A 14,122-nucleotide genomic window follows, 5' to 3' on the forward strand; every position below is an offset into this window, starting at 1 on the left:
TATGATGAGAGAGTTGAGAGATCTTTAGTTTTATTCACAGAGATTTCCTCCATGTGTTCTTTCATAGTGTAAGTTTATAGTAAGTTTTATAAGAAACTTACCTGAATTTCTGACCTAAGGCCATATAAAGGCCTTATCCAATTTCCATGATATAAATGCATGATGATTTCAAGCTACTAATGATTTAAAAATCAACTTACAAAATTGCTGAAAGGTTAATAATCAGCTACTGCAAGCTAATAAGTACAGCTCTAGCAAGCCACCTCCACAGGGACTGATATGGTTGTATGTCAATCTGTCTCATCTAAGAGTTTTTTGACTTTTGGACACAACCTATCTTTCCAAATACCTTTCACTCTCCCACTCCCAATGTCTCTACTGATATCAATAATGCCCTGGAAGGTCAGAAGGATAGAGTACACTATATTTGTTTTATTTATTTTTAAGTGTTTATTTATTTATTTTGAGAGAGAGAGAGAGAGAGAGAGAGAGCGAGTGCATGTGCTGGGGAAGGGGCAGAGAGAAAAGAGAGAGAGAATCCCAAGCAGGCTCCATGCTGTCAGCATGGAGCCAGATATGGGGCTTGATCTCACAAACTGTGGGATCATGACGTGAACCAAAATCAAGAGTCAGACACTTAATCAACTGAGCCACTTGGGTGCCCTATCTACTGTATTATGAATGATGAGGGAAAATGATGTTATCCACCCGAAGTTACATTACAAGTAATTTTTAACATCACTTAAATTATTATTTTGTTTTTATTTAATTTATTTTTTTAATTAAATGTTTATTTACTTTGAGAGAGAGCAAGAGAGCTGAGGAGGGTCAGAGAGAGAAATTCCCAAGCAGACCCTCCATTGTCAGCACAGAGCCCAGTGTGGGACTCAAACTCACAAACTGTGAGATCATGACCCGAGCCAAGATCAAGAGTCGGACATTAACTGACTGAGCCACCCACATGCCCCTATTTTATTTTTAATAAATATTGTCTTTTCACAAGTATAAAATTACAGAATTTTAAAAGTATTTTTAAAACCCTAAAGAAATAAAAATCTACCATAATCCTACCATCCAAAGACACCAGTTAAAAATATTGTATGTGTGTGTATTTAATATATGAGTAGGTTTCCTACTATTATAATAATTATATACAGTATTCCACCCTACTTTTGCTTTATACAAGATCAGCATTTTTCTGAATTATTACAAATGACTGAAAGACATTTTTAATGTCTATATAATATTGCATCAAGTTGCTCACTATAATTTACTAATATTGGGTTTGCATATTTAGGCTGATTTGACTTGCTGTTATTATCAACCACACTATAATGAACACCTTTGTACACACATATTTTTCAATATTATGTATATTTTCTGATTGTTTAAATCTCAAAACAGTATTGACAGGGCTAGGACTCAGATTTTTAGATTCCCATTCCTGATCTCTTTCTACTACATTTTCCAACTCTTAAACTACTAAACTACATGGACATTTAAATATAATGCCATTTAAAGTTTCCATGTAAATGTTCAGGTTTTCTTAGGCAAAAGGAATCACTTTGAAATTTAACCTAAATGCAAACATAGCCCTCAATTATTATCTTGTAAGAAAATGTTCAAGGGTAATTAGTAATAACATTAAAATTAATGATAAAACTAGAGTATTAGTGTATTAAGCCAATTTGCTTTTGTGGCCTTTGGTTTTATCTCCCCAATGTTAACACACAGTCATTTCTCTGTTCTGTCCTTAGAGTTGCCTCCCTGAGTCTTCATTTCTGTAGAAATGGACTTCAAGCTGTATTACAAAGCTATAATCATCAAGACAGTATGGTACTGGCACAAAAACAGACACTCAGATCAATGGAACAGAATAGAGAACCCAGACATGGACCCACAAATGTATGACCAACTAATCTTTGACAAAGCAGGAAGGAATATCCAATGGAAAAAAGATAGTTTCTGCAACAAATGGTATTGGGAAAACTGGACAGCAACATGCAGAAGAATGAACCTGGACCACTTTCTTAAACCACACAAAAATAAATTCAAAGTGGATGAAAGACCTAAATGTGATACAGGAGACCATCAAAATCCTAGAGGAGAACAGCCTCTTTGACATTGGCCATAACAACTACTTACTAGACATGTCTCTGGAGGCAAGGGAAACAAAAGCAAAAATGAAGTATTAGGACTTCATCAAGATAAAGGCTTATATATCCAGGTGGCAAACAGACACAAGAAAAGATACTCAACACCACTCATCATCAAGGAAATTCAAATCAAAAGCACAATGAGTTATCACTTCACACCATTCAAAATGGCTAGAATCAGGGAGCCTAGGGTGGCTCAGTCAGTTAAACAACTGACTCTTGATTTCAGCTCAGGTCATGGTCTCAGGGTCATGAGATTGACCCTGCATTGGGCTCCATGCTGGGTGTGAGCCTGCTTAAGACTCTCTCCCTCTCTTTTTCCCTCCCCTGCTTGCACACAATCTCTCCCCTGCCAAAAAAAAAAAAAAAGGAAAAGAAAAAAAAAGACCAAAAGCTAAAATCAAAAACTCAAGAAACAACAAATATTGGCAGGGATGTGGAGAAATAGTCCTCATGGACTGTTGGTTGGAATGCAAACTGGTGCAGCCACTGTGGAAAACAGTTTGGAGGTTCCTAAAAAAGCTAAAAAATAAAACTACTCTATGATTCAGTAATCACACTACTGGGTATTTACTCAAAAAATACAAAAACACTGATTCAAAGAGATGCACGCACCCCTATGTTTATGGCAGCATTATTTACAATAGCCAAACTCAGAAGCAGCACAAGTGTCCATGGGCACATGAATAGATAAACAAAATGTGGTATATATACAATGGAATTTTATTAAGCCATAAAAAGGAATGAAATCTTGCCATTCGCAACAACATGGATAGAGATAGAGAGTATAATAATACTATGTGAAATAAGTTCAAAGAAAGACAAGTATCATATGATTTCACTCGTATGTGGAATTTAAGAAACAAATGAGCAATGGAAAAAGAGAGAGATACATCAAGAAACTGAATCTTTATGATAGAGAATAATCTCATGGTTACAAGAGGGGAGGTAGATGTGGGGATGGGTGAAATAGGTGATGGAGATTTAAGAGTACATTTATCATGATGAAAAAATTAGAATAGGATAGGATAGGATAGGATAGGATAGGATAGGATGAAATAAAATAAGAAACAGTATGGCTACAGGTCTCATAGATTTGGGACAGCTTCTTGACTCTTCCTCTGACTAGTTATGTGATCCTTTATGTGCCTTATTTTCTTCACCTGGAAGTGATAATCTCTGACTTTCACTGTCTCCTAGAGCTATTATGAGGATATCATGATGCAAAATCATTTTCTAACAAATAAAGTGTTTTGCACACTGTTTCATGTTATGACCAAAGAGTTAGACAGACTGGGTTCAATAATAATTCTTGCAGAACAGTGGAGTCTTTAGACAAATACTTCTCTGTACTTTAGTTTCTTCCTGTGCAAAATGAGGGCTTTGGGCTAGGTGATCACTGAGACTACTTCCTTCTGAGATGTTGGCACCACATGTCACAAACACAAGGTTTCCTCACTCATGTCCTGGCCTGTGTGATTAGAGAGAAATCATGCAGCACATTAGCACAGTGAGTGCATTATTTGAAGTTAATTAACGGTAGCCACTATTTGTGCTATACAAAAGCCGGAGGTAAGATCTGAATTCATGTTTGATCACAAAGCCAATGTTTTTTTTTTTTCCTGCACCATGTTGTTACATTTCAGCCCCTTTACCTGGAGTAAAAGGAAAAGGAGGTAGTATGGCAGCAGAGAAGAAAGTGATGGGTCTGCCAGTCAGTCCCATGAGGACTCTGCACTTACTTGTGTAAGAGGCTCTGCTCTGCACTTACTTGCTGTATGATCTTGAGTGAGTCACTTATCCTCCTCACAACAAACACGACAGAGCTAAGTTAAATTCTCCACTCCAAAACTTAAGCTATTCACCAGTACTATACTATAACAGGAAAAAGGATTAAGATTAAAATGAGCAACTCTACATTCAAATATAAGCTCTGTCATTTTCTAACTCTCCTAAACTATCTAGGCAAGTTACTTCATCACCCTGAGCCTTGGTATCATATGCTCATCTGTAAAATTGGGAAAGTGACAGATACCCTTCCCAAGGTTCCAAGAGAATCAAAGCACCTAGTACAATGTCTGAAAGCTGTTTATGGCAGAAAGATATACAGTAAACTTGAATTAAATTGAACTGGACTCCCTACAAGGAGACTGGAATCGTAATATTTTAGTCCAGTTTGAATATGGAGAGATCTTGGAAGTCACCACCTTTAGGTTCATTAACCAGCAAATTATCTGCCCCTCACTCATTTCCTCATTTGTCTCACCATCCCATGACTGGGATTGTATCATATATCCTTTCTTTTTTTATTGTCAAAAATGTTTATTTATTTTTGAGAGAGAAAGAGAGAGAGACAGGGTGTGAGCAGAGGAAGGGCAGAGAGACATAGGGACGGAATCCGAAGTAGACTCCAGGCTTTGAGACGTCAGCATGACCCGACCAGAAGTCGGATGCTTAACTGACTGAGCCACCCAGGCACCCTGCATGAATCCTTTCTTTCTCTCTTCCTTTCTGTGCTCCCTTCCATTTGAGTTTTGAGGTTAAACAATTATAATAACTACAGTGCTTTCCCAGCATGCCCTCTAATTTGACTGGGAATGCTGACAGCGATAGGGATGGTCCGCCCTCCCTCCCAGTGCAGGAATCCCCCCCACTGTCTCCCTGACAGATGGCCATCCTCCTTCTACTGAGGCAGCTCTCGAACTCAGCACACACTGAGAGCCCCCCTGTTGCTGCACTGGTCTTATTGGTAGGATGCACTTTATAAAACTAAAGGAAATGGTTAGAAATTGTTACCAAGCTCAAAGTTTTCAACTTTTATTTGAAGGCAATGCGTCAGCAGTGAGGAAAGTGATAGGTAGACAAGTCATTCCCAAGTGGGCTCCAGGCTCTGCTATGCATTTACTTGCTGTATGATTTGTGAAAGTCATATATCTTCTTGCAGTTTCTATTTCCCCATCTGAAACAGCGTGAATAATAATCTGTATCTTATATAGAGTGGTGAGGAATATCAGTATATCTGTTTTTTAAAATAAAATTTGATTCAGATAACTGAGAAGTGAAACAGACAAAAGCACATTTGCTCTGGTGGAAATAAGAGAGAATGGCCTGCATTTTCAGTGAATTTTCTCCTTGCCCTATGCAAGAACTCTTCAGGCAGCACAGAGTGAAAATCACCTAGATTGGACAACTTTGCTGTACTCTGTGTGAAGAAATGGTGGCACACAGAGGTTAAAGGACTTACTCCTGATTCATTCCATGAGCTTCTAGAAGACCCAGAGATGGAATACAGACTCAAGTGTATGTTACTCCTACCCCACTGCCTTATTTCTAGTTCTACATTTCCTCAGGTCACATGATTCATTCTGGAATATGTTTTTTAGAGTTTTTCCTTTTGTTACACATTCAAAAAGACCCTCCCCATGTTTTTCTCATACCCCTCATTCAATCTTTAGGAAGCTTCAGATCCTTCTGCACTTGTTGACATTCTTCAAAATATTCTTATACTTTGGGGGCTTTTTTTGTAAAAGGAGTGGGGTAAGTAATACGGGTTTTACTTTTTGTTTTGAGATAATTATAGATTCTCATGGATTTCCAAAAATAGTACAGAGAAGTCTTGTGTACCCTTCACCCAGTTTCCTTCAAAGGCTGCATCTTTCCTAACTATAGTTGTGAATAATGAATAACAATTTCAAAACCAGGAAATTTACATTGGTACAACATGTGTGTATAGTTCTACACCATTTTATCACATATAATCACCACCACAATCAAGATACAGAACTATTTCATTACCACAAAGAGTTCTCAGATGCTACCGCTTTATGGTCACACCGACCCCACTCTCCCTTACCATTCTGTGACATTACACACACATAACTTATCACAGTCTATTGGTGATGACATATACCAAGCTGATTGAAGTGCAAAAACTACTTCCTTTTAAGTCCCTTTACCTTACTACGTATAATATTATGTTAAATATTTCCTCCACATACATTGTGCATCAGTGTTATAATTATTGCTTAAACATCAAACATAATTTAGAATAAACAGAGCTAAAGGAGTTTATTGTATTACCTATATTTTTACTCTTTGTGTTGTCTTTTTCCTTTCTGACATTCCAAGAGTCCTTCTGCTATCATTTTTGTTTCAAGAACTTCCTTTTCCCATTCTTTTAGGGGAGGTCTTCTGTTGAATACTCTTTAGTTTTTCCTTCACCCAAATGTCTAGATTTCTTGAAGAATGTTTTTTTGCTGGATATTGGATTCTGAGTTTATAGTTCTTTTCTTTCAACATTGAAGAATACTGTGCCACTTCCCTTTGGTCTCTATAATCTTGGATGTCATCTGTTGTGTTCAAAATTTCCCCTTATGAGGTAAGGTGTTACTTTCTCTCACTGCTTTCAAGATTCTTTCTTGCCTTAGTTTGATTATGATGTTTCTTGGCATGAATTTCCCTCTTTTTTTTTTTTTTTTGGTTTTGGGTTCATTCACTCTCTTGAATCTATAGGTTTATGTCTTTTGCCAAATTTGAGGAGATTTCAGCTATTTTAAACACTTTTTTCACCACTCCTCAAATTCTAGTGACATGAATGTCACGCTATTGGTCCCATAGGTCCCTGAGGTTCTGTTCATTTTTCTTTTTAGTCAATTTTTTGTCTATTGTTTAGATCTAGTAACTTCTATTGTTCTATCCTCAAGTTCACTTATCCTATCCTCTGTCCCTGCACTCTCCTATTGATCCTTCTTCGAGTGTGTGGCAGAAGTCCAGACTTACGTGGTCTGACATCATGTAGAAGAGGAAAGGATTCATTACTGACTAGGAGGAATGAAATACCCAGTTCCCTACTTTTTTCTGACACCACCTGGTGGAAGGTTGGAACAAAGACGGAAGTCTAGGTTCCTCACCCCTCCTTTGTTGGTGAGGGTGGAAATGGACAGTTTTTTACCATGGTGTTCAGCTAGAGTGGGCAATTATTGTCTCAAAGTTTTCTGTCCTACTAGGCTGACCACCCCTCCCCCTTTTATGTCTTTTGTTCAGCAAGAACTGGGTTTGGGGAAGATTTGTTTTTCACCTATGACCATTGGCATTTCCGGGTTAGGTTTCTGGCTTCTCAAGCAACCATTCTAGTATATGAAGCAAAAATGAAACCCAGGGAACTCACCAATATAGCATTTCTCAGGTCCTGAGAAACTTAGCCAGTCTTCCCTCTTCTCTCCACCTTTCAGGTCTTTTATGTTTGTTACGTAAATAAGGTATATGCTTTTAGCTATGCTTAGTGGGAGAAATAGGGAAGAGTGGGAGAAATAGGGAAGAGTGCATCTACTCCATCCTTTCCCAGAATGTTTGCAATGTCTTTTCTTTTTAATGCATTTATATTTGTTTTTTTAGAAACTCAGTTTTGACACTATACTAATGCCAATATTCTTAAGACACAAGTTCAAATGAGAACAAAAAAGAACAAAATGGACATCTTGCAGCTTCTAAACTAGTTTTTTTTTTTTTTTATTCAATGACAATCCTTAATGCTGTCCAGATTGCAGTAAAACTGATAGAGACAGACCAAGAGTAGCATTTTAAATTGGTGGAACAGGGGCGCCTGGGTGGCGCAGTCGGTTAAGCGTCCAACTTCAGCCAGGTCACGATCTCGCGGTCCGTGAGTTCGAGCCCTGCGTCAGGCTCTGGGCTGATGGCTCAGAGCCTGGAGCCTGCTTCCGATTCTGTGTCTCCCTCTCTCTCTGCCCCTCCCCCGTTCATGCTCTGTCTCTCTCTGTCCCAAAAATAAATAAACGTTGAAAAAAAAAATTAAATTGGTGGAACATATTTTGAGAGCATGCATAGCAGAAGCTTATAGTAATTAATCTTGTAATCTCTCCCTTAGGAGAATCTCTCTGATTCTAAAAAAATAATTTGACAAATCTACCTATTATAATATTATCTACTTTAGAAAAAATATATTAAAAAACTAAATGCTCACCAACAGAGATATAATAGAGTAAATTGTGAAAAGGAACAGAATATAAATGGGTATATATTTTTGATATTAGATTGCTGCTACATGAAAATGTGCTCATGGAAACAAAAAATATGTAAAATTAAAACAATTGTTAGATTTAGCAGAGGGATAATGTATTAATTCATTTATTTAACAGATATTTATTGAGTATGTACAATATACCAAGCACAGTTCAAGGTGCTAAGGATACATAAGTAAACAAAAAAAAAAAAAAGACAAAAATCCTTATTCTCATGATGCTTACTTTCTAATAGATATAGAGACAGCTAACAAAATAAATAATACATTATAGCTTGATAGATGGTAATAAGTGCTATACAGAAAAATAAAGCAGGATGATTAGGTATATGGGGGGGCCAGGGGATATAATTTAATTTTAAATGTATGACTTACTTGTTTTGAAAAATATTAATCCATGAATTTACAATTTTTCAAACAAAATAGTATTTTTGTAACAATAGAGTAAAGCCCCATTATTTCAGAAAATATATCTTTAATTTCAAAATTTTAGTTTCTTTTTTCATAATATCAAGGATAAAGATTATCATTACATTAAGAATAATACAGAGTGTGGGGCACCTGGGTGGCTCAGTTGGTTAAGCATCCGACCTTGGCTCAGGCCATGATCTCCTGGTTCGTGAGTTGAGCCCTGCATCGGGCTTTGTGCTGACAGCTCAGAGCCTGGAGCTTGCTTCGGATTCTGTGTCTCCCTCTCTCTCTGCCCCTCCCCTGCTCATGCTCTGTCTCTGTCTCTCCCTCAAAAATAAATAAACATTAACAAAATTAAAAAAAAAAGAATAATATAGAGCTATTGCTACTTGTACATAGCTATCACTATACTTAATTCAAAAGAATATGTATTATAACTGCCCATTTACTTGCTGTCTGTCTGAGGGCTTGTATCTTTTTCCTGAATTTTCATAGCCAAACATTTTAAAGAAGTTTATCTCACTCATTATCTCAGACAGCTGGCTTGAACTCCTGCCACATCAGTAAAATGGCACTCAACAAAACCCCTAATAACCTCCACATTGCTACAAGCATTGGACATTTTCATACTTAAATTATCTTTGACCTTCAGTAGCAGTTGGCATTGTTAGTCACTTCCTCTTTTTTAGAAAAGCCCTCTCCTCTTTATTACATGACACCATACTATCTTGGTTTTCTTCCCACCCCTCTGGTCAGTTCCTCTTATCCTCTTTGGTGAGCTTCTCATCCTCTACCTGACTTTTAAATTGAAGGATTTCTCAGAGGCCTGTCCTAATTTTCCCTCTTTAGCTCATATGACCTCTCTCAGACATCACATCTGCCCCCACCATTCTGGTTATCATCTACAGGCTGATGACTCCTGAATTTCCATCTCAAGATTCCTCTCTTGAATCTCTCACCAATATATCCTACTGCCTACTTGACATATCTACTTGAATATCTCTCAGAAACTTCTAGCTGAATGTTTCCAAAGCCAAGCTAACCATCTCCTTTTTCCAACCAAATCTGCCAAAGCTGTCTTTCCTCCTATAACCTTTGTCTTCCATAAACGGCACCACCACTGCTTTTGTTGCACATGCCAGAAAACCCAGGAGTCATCTAGAACTCCTGCCTCTCTTTAATCTCCACATCTAGTCAATCAAAAGGTTAAACTGATTCAATCTTCTGTTAACCCTCAAATCCCTCCACTTGTTTTCATTGTTACCATTATCAGTCTAAGCCATCATCAGCTGTAGCCTAAGGTATTACAAAAAACCTCCAAACAACTGTCTTCCTAAGATATTTTCTATTAAGCAATAAGACTGAACCTTCCAAAATGCCATTCTGGTCATGTCATGCTCCTGCTTAATTTCTTTAAGTGCCTTCAGAATCAAGTCCAGTTCTTCACCTTGGCTTACAAAGCTCACCTCAGTCTCACTCCTACATACCACTCTAGTCACCTTCTCTTTAGAATTTAAGGTTCCAGGGGTGCCTGGATGGCTCAGTCGTTAAGTGTCTGACTTCAATTCAGGTCATGATTTCGCAGTCTGTGGGTTCGAGCCCTGCGTCAGGCTCTGTGCTGATAGTTCAGAACATGGAGCCTGCTTCATATTCTGTGTCTCCCTCTCTCTCTGCCCCTCCCCTGCTCATGCTCTCTCTCAAGAATAAATAAACATTTTTTAAAAATTAAAAAAAGAATTTCATGTTCCAATCATATTGGCCTTTGCTCATCAAAGAGGTAATGTTCTTTCTCATCACTTGGCCTTCAAACACATTCTATTTCTTCACACATATCTCTGCCTACTATGATCTTACTGCTTTTGTCTTAGTTCTCAGCATAACACACCTAAGGAAGGTCTCTTATCCCTGGAGCAGCTTAAGTCTTAAATGCTGAATAGTTTCCACAGCATGCTTAATTCCCCCTGTTATAACAGTTATCACACTTTACTGTAGTTATATGTTTCATATCTAGCCCAGCAGACTATGAGCTCTATCAGAACAGGAATTATATCTCTCCCCACTATTTTGTTCTGATGCCAAGCATAAGTCTTGGTTCATTGTAACTATTCAGTAAGGATTTATTGACAGGGAGAGGAGGGAGGGAAAAAAGAAAAGGAGGGAGGGAGAGAAGGCATAATGCTTACTCAATTAGTCTTGCGTGAGTCAGGAAAAAAGAAAAGAAATGGGCAGGGAATTAATTGAGTTAATAAGCTATTTGAGACTTTTTAAAGACGTTTTCACATGTTTCTTATAAAAACCTCAAGAAAGCTATTTTGCATTTTATAGTAAGGAAACTGAAGCTTTTAAAAGAGTTGTTATAGCTCATCATGTTATATCTTCAATCTGGAAATCCATTTCCTTAATTTTGTTCACGTCCCATTTCCTTCAGATCTAGGTGAAGTACCAAGTGCGTGCAAAGCTTCTTCTTTACTCTCCATAGCCCTAATCATGTAGTTTTCTTCCTCTTTAGACTCTAGTCCCACATCATATTTTACATAATTCCCTAATGTTTATTGGCACAATGCTCCTTATACTGTACTTATTTCTGTTTGTGTTCCATTTAAATTTTTAGAAAATAAAATCTTAAAGAAATAATCCAGATCACATTATTCATATTATCAGATTCATATGATCACCCCAGAACCTAGTAGAAAGTTAGATGTTCAATAAAATTGTGTTAAATGGAAGCCACCTCTAAGGTTTAGTCTAATCTTCTCAATCTACTATAACGGACAAGTCAACCAGAAAAGTTATTCCAGATCTACCAAAGGTCACACAGCAGTATGTAACTCTCTGCTTATTTGCGTCTCCTTTTCCCACCTTCTCCATGCAGAGAATATGGGAGGAACAGTAAACTTGGAGTTCTGGGGTCTCTGGCTAATGCCACCACTTACTGCTTGTGTAAATATCCTAGGCTTAGTTTCTGCTTAGGTAAGAATACAGATTTTGGCTGTCTTTTAATGCCAGTTCCCTGCAGTGGCTATCAAAAAGCAATCTCAGCCTTGGACAATATTAAAACATATTAATGCATTGTGGTTGCAGAAACTTGAGCTAACAACTAACACTTCTTAAAAAGTCTAATATGGAAACAAAATTAGACTGAACTAAAATAGGCAGAAAAACTGCAAAAAAAACCTTCTCCATTTTGTTGCTAGGTATTCTCACTTTATCTCCTCAAGGCCGAATAGCCTTGAGTGGCCATATATTTGCACAATGGCTTTTTAGTTGCTTCTTTTGCTCATCTTCTTTCTACAACTAATTGATTTCCAGACCTGTACTAAGGCCTGAAGGCATCTTTACTTGACATCAGTTATGACCCCTATAACAGAAATGAAGAAGAATGTTATATTTCACCTAGAAAAGTACCTTTTCCTAATCTGGTATATATTTCATCCAGGAAAATTAGAATTTTCAATACTTTTTATGAAGTAAGAGTTTTTTTCAAAGCCTGGTTGAAATATTAAAGGAAGTGAAGCCCGCAGGTAAGAAAAGTATCAGAAACATGTCCTTTTGTTTGGTTGCCTTGGTTTTGGGAAAACTGGAATTAGGAAAACACTAGAGGAGCTATTCTAATACTGGGATCTATAATGTATTTGTCAGTCTTAAGCCAGGCTGTTGTCTAGAATCCTAAATTGTGATGCACTCCACAGGGCCAATAAAATCTAATATTAAGAGAGCCAGTCATGTACACTTTTTGTGTTGGCCTAAAAACATTTAGAATAATGACTATTGCAAGACAGGTTCTGGTACAGGTAACTGACACAAGAAACAGAATAAAATCCTAGGCAGAAAGCACCAAAGGGCAGAATGAATCCCTGGAGCAAACCAGTAGCAAAGAGAGAAACAATTATGGCAGGTAAAGATCAGTTAATAAAATTCTAAAAAGAAAGTTCTCTTTGAGAACAGATCTCTTCTGTCATATTCATACTGTATCCCCAACATCTAAGATAGTACATGGCACATTAAGATAATCAATAAAATCCTACTAAGTAAACAAATATCTCAGTCTGGATTGAAGAAAGGGAGCTATGAAAGAAGTGAGTAGCTTTGCATCCAAAGTCTGGGGATAGCAAAGTAAAAAAGACAAGAAATGAGGCATATCAACAACCTGATTTGCTCTGGTACTTAGTGCCTTACTGGGCTGATGAACTACAATAAACTCAATTCTGAACATTTAAACTCTTTCAGACTATTAGAGAAGCCCAATGACTGGATAATGGCTGCTTCTGAGAGCCTGCCAATATTGGATAAGAGCACTAACTTAATCCTCAGGTATTATAATATAAATGCAAGGGGTCATTAATATTTCAAAATCTTGTCAAGAGCCCTGACAGAGAGGCCCCAAATGATAATCCATATGAAACAAAACAAAACAAAACAAAATGATTAAGGCTTAAGGATTTTAAAAGCATGAAAAAAGAGAAGACTCCAGCATTGAACAGTTGGGGAAAAAGGATAGTGATTACCGTTGCTGGGTAAGATCCTAACACAGAGCCTAATAAAAGAAGTACAATGTTATTTTGAGGGTTCTCATGAGCAGATCAACAGTGATGTCCTTTTGTTAGCAAGGTTTGAAGTACACATCTACACATATACCTATTAGCAGAGAGACATGCTATATTATTATCCACTGGGCTGAATTCAGAAACTCAAAACAAAGGCTTATCCCTTGCCCAGATCCCATTGTCAAAGGAGATCCAGGAACAGGAGTATAGTTGACTTGATGCAGAAAAGCAAAAAACAGGCCCAGGAAGATATTTTTATCTTTTAATAAACAGTTTTCATTATCATTGAATGCCTACACTTTCATAAACCTGAGCTTCATAGCCCAGCATTTATAGAAAATTGCCAAGTATCGTTTGTAGATAAAAGCACAATTCAATATTTATGAATTGCTAGTTTTCTATAAATATAGACATTTGGAGATGATCTCCTCACTAGTCATTAAAATTTGAACAGGGATCAAAGCTAGAATAATATTAACAATTCCTCACATTTGTATAGTGTTTTACATAATACTATTAATAATAGATGACATTTATTGAGCACTTAGCAAGTGCCAGGCACTTTACATGTAAATTCTCATAACAAATTCAGTTTAGTTCAACAAGCATTCAATTAATACCTACTGTGTGATAGATGAATAACTCTGGTTTCTGTCTTTAAAAACTCTCATCTTGTTGCATTCAATCAATGTTTGTTGAAAGAATAAATGAATGGATGAATGAAAAATTAATTGGTTTGAATGGTAGTGTGAAGTAATAAAAAATGACATAGGCTCCTCCTTTAACTATCTATGGTCTTGAGAAAATACTTAACCTCTCGTAGCCTCTATTTTTTCATCTGTAATATGTGAATATTTAAGCTCTCCCTTGTAAAACCGTTATGACAATAGTGACAGCAAATGCTCTCAGTAAGTGAGAGCAGTTATAATCATCATCACTGCCATAATTATTACTATTATTAAGCAAGCTTATCA

At 37.0% G+C, this 14,122-nt stretch overlaps 1 protein-coding gene across 6 annotated transcripts in view; it reads right to left on the minus strand.

The window, feature by feature from the left end:
- LOC106973620 (BEN domain-containing protein 5) overlaps window positions 1–14,122 on the minus strand; it is a 1,423,832-nt gene that overhangs the window by 701,756 nt on the left and 707,954 nt on the right. The window lies entirely within an intron of this gene.

Source organism: Acinonyx jubatus, chromosome C1, assembly GCF_027475565.1.
Source record: "Acinonyx jubatus isolate Ajub_Pintada_27869175 chromosome C1, VMU_Ajub_asm_v1.0, whole genome shotgun sequence".
NCBI classification, from domain to species: domain Eukaryota; kingdom Metazoa; phylum Chordata; class Mammalia; order Carnivora; family Felidae; genus Acinonyx; species Acinonyx jubatus.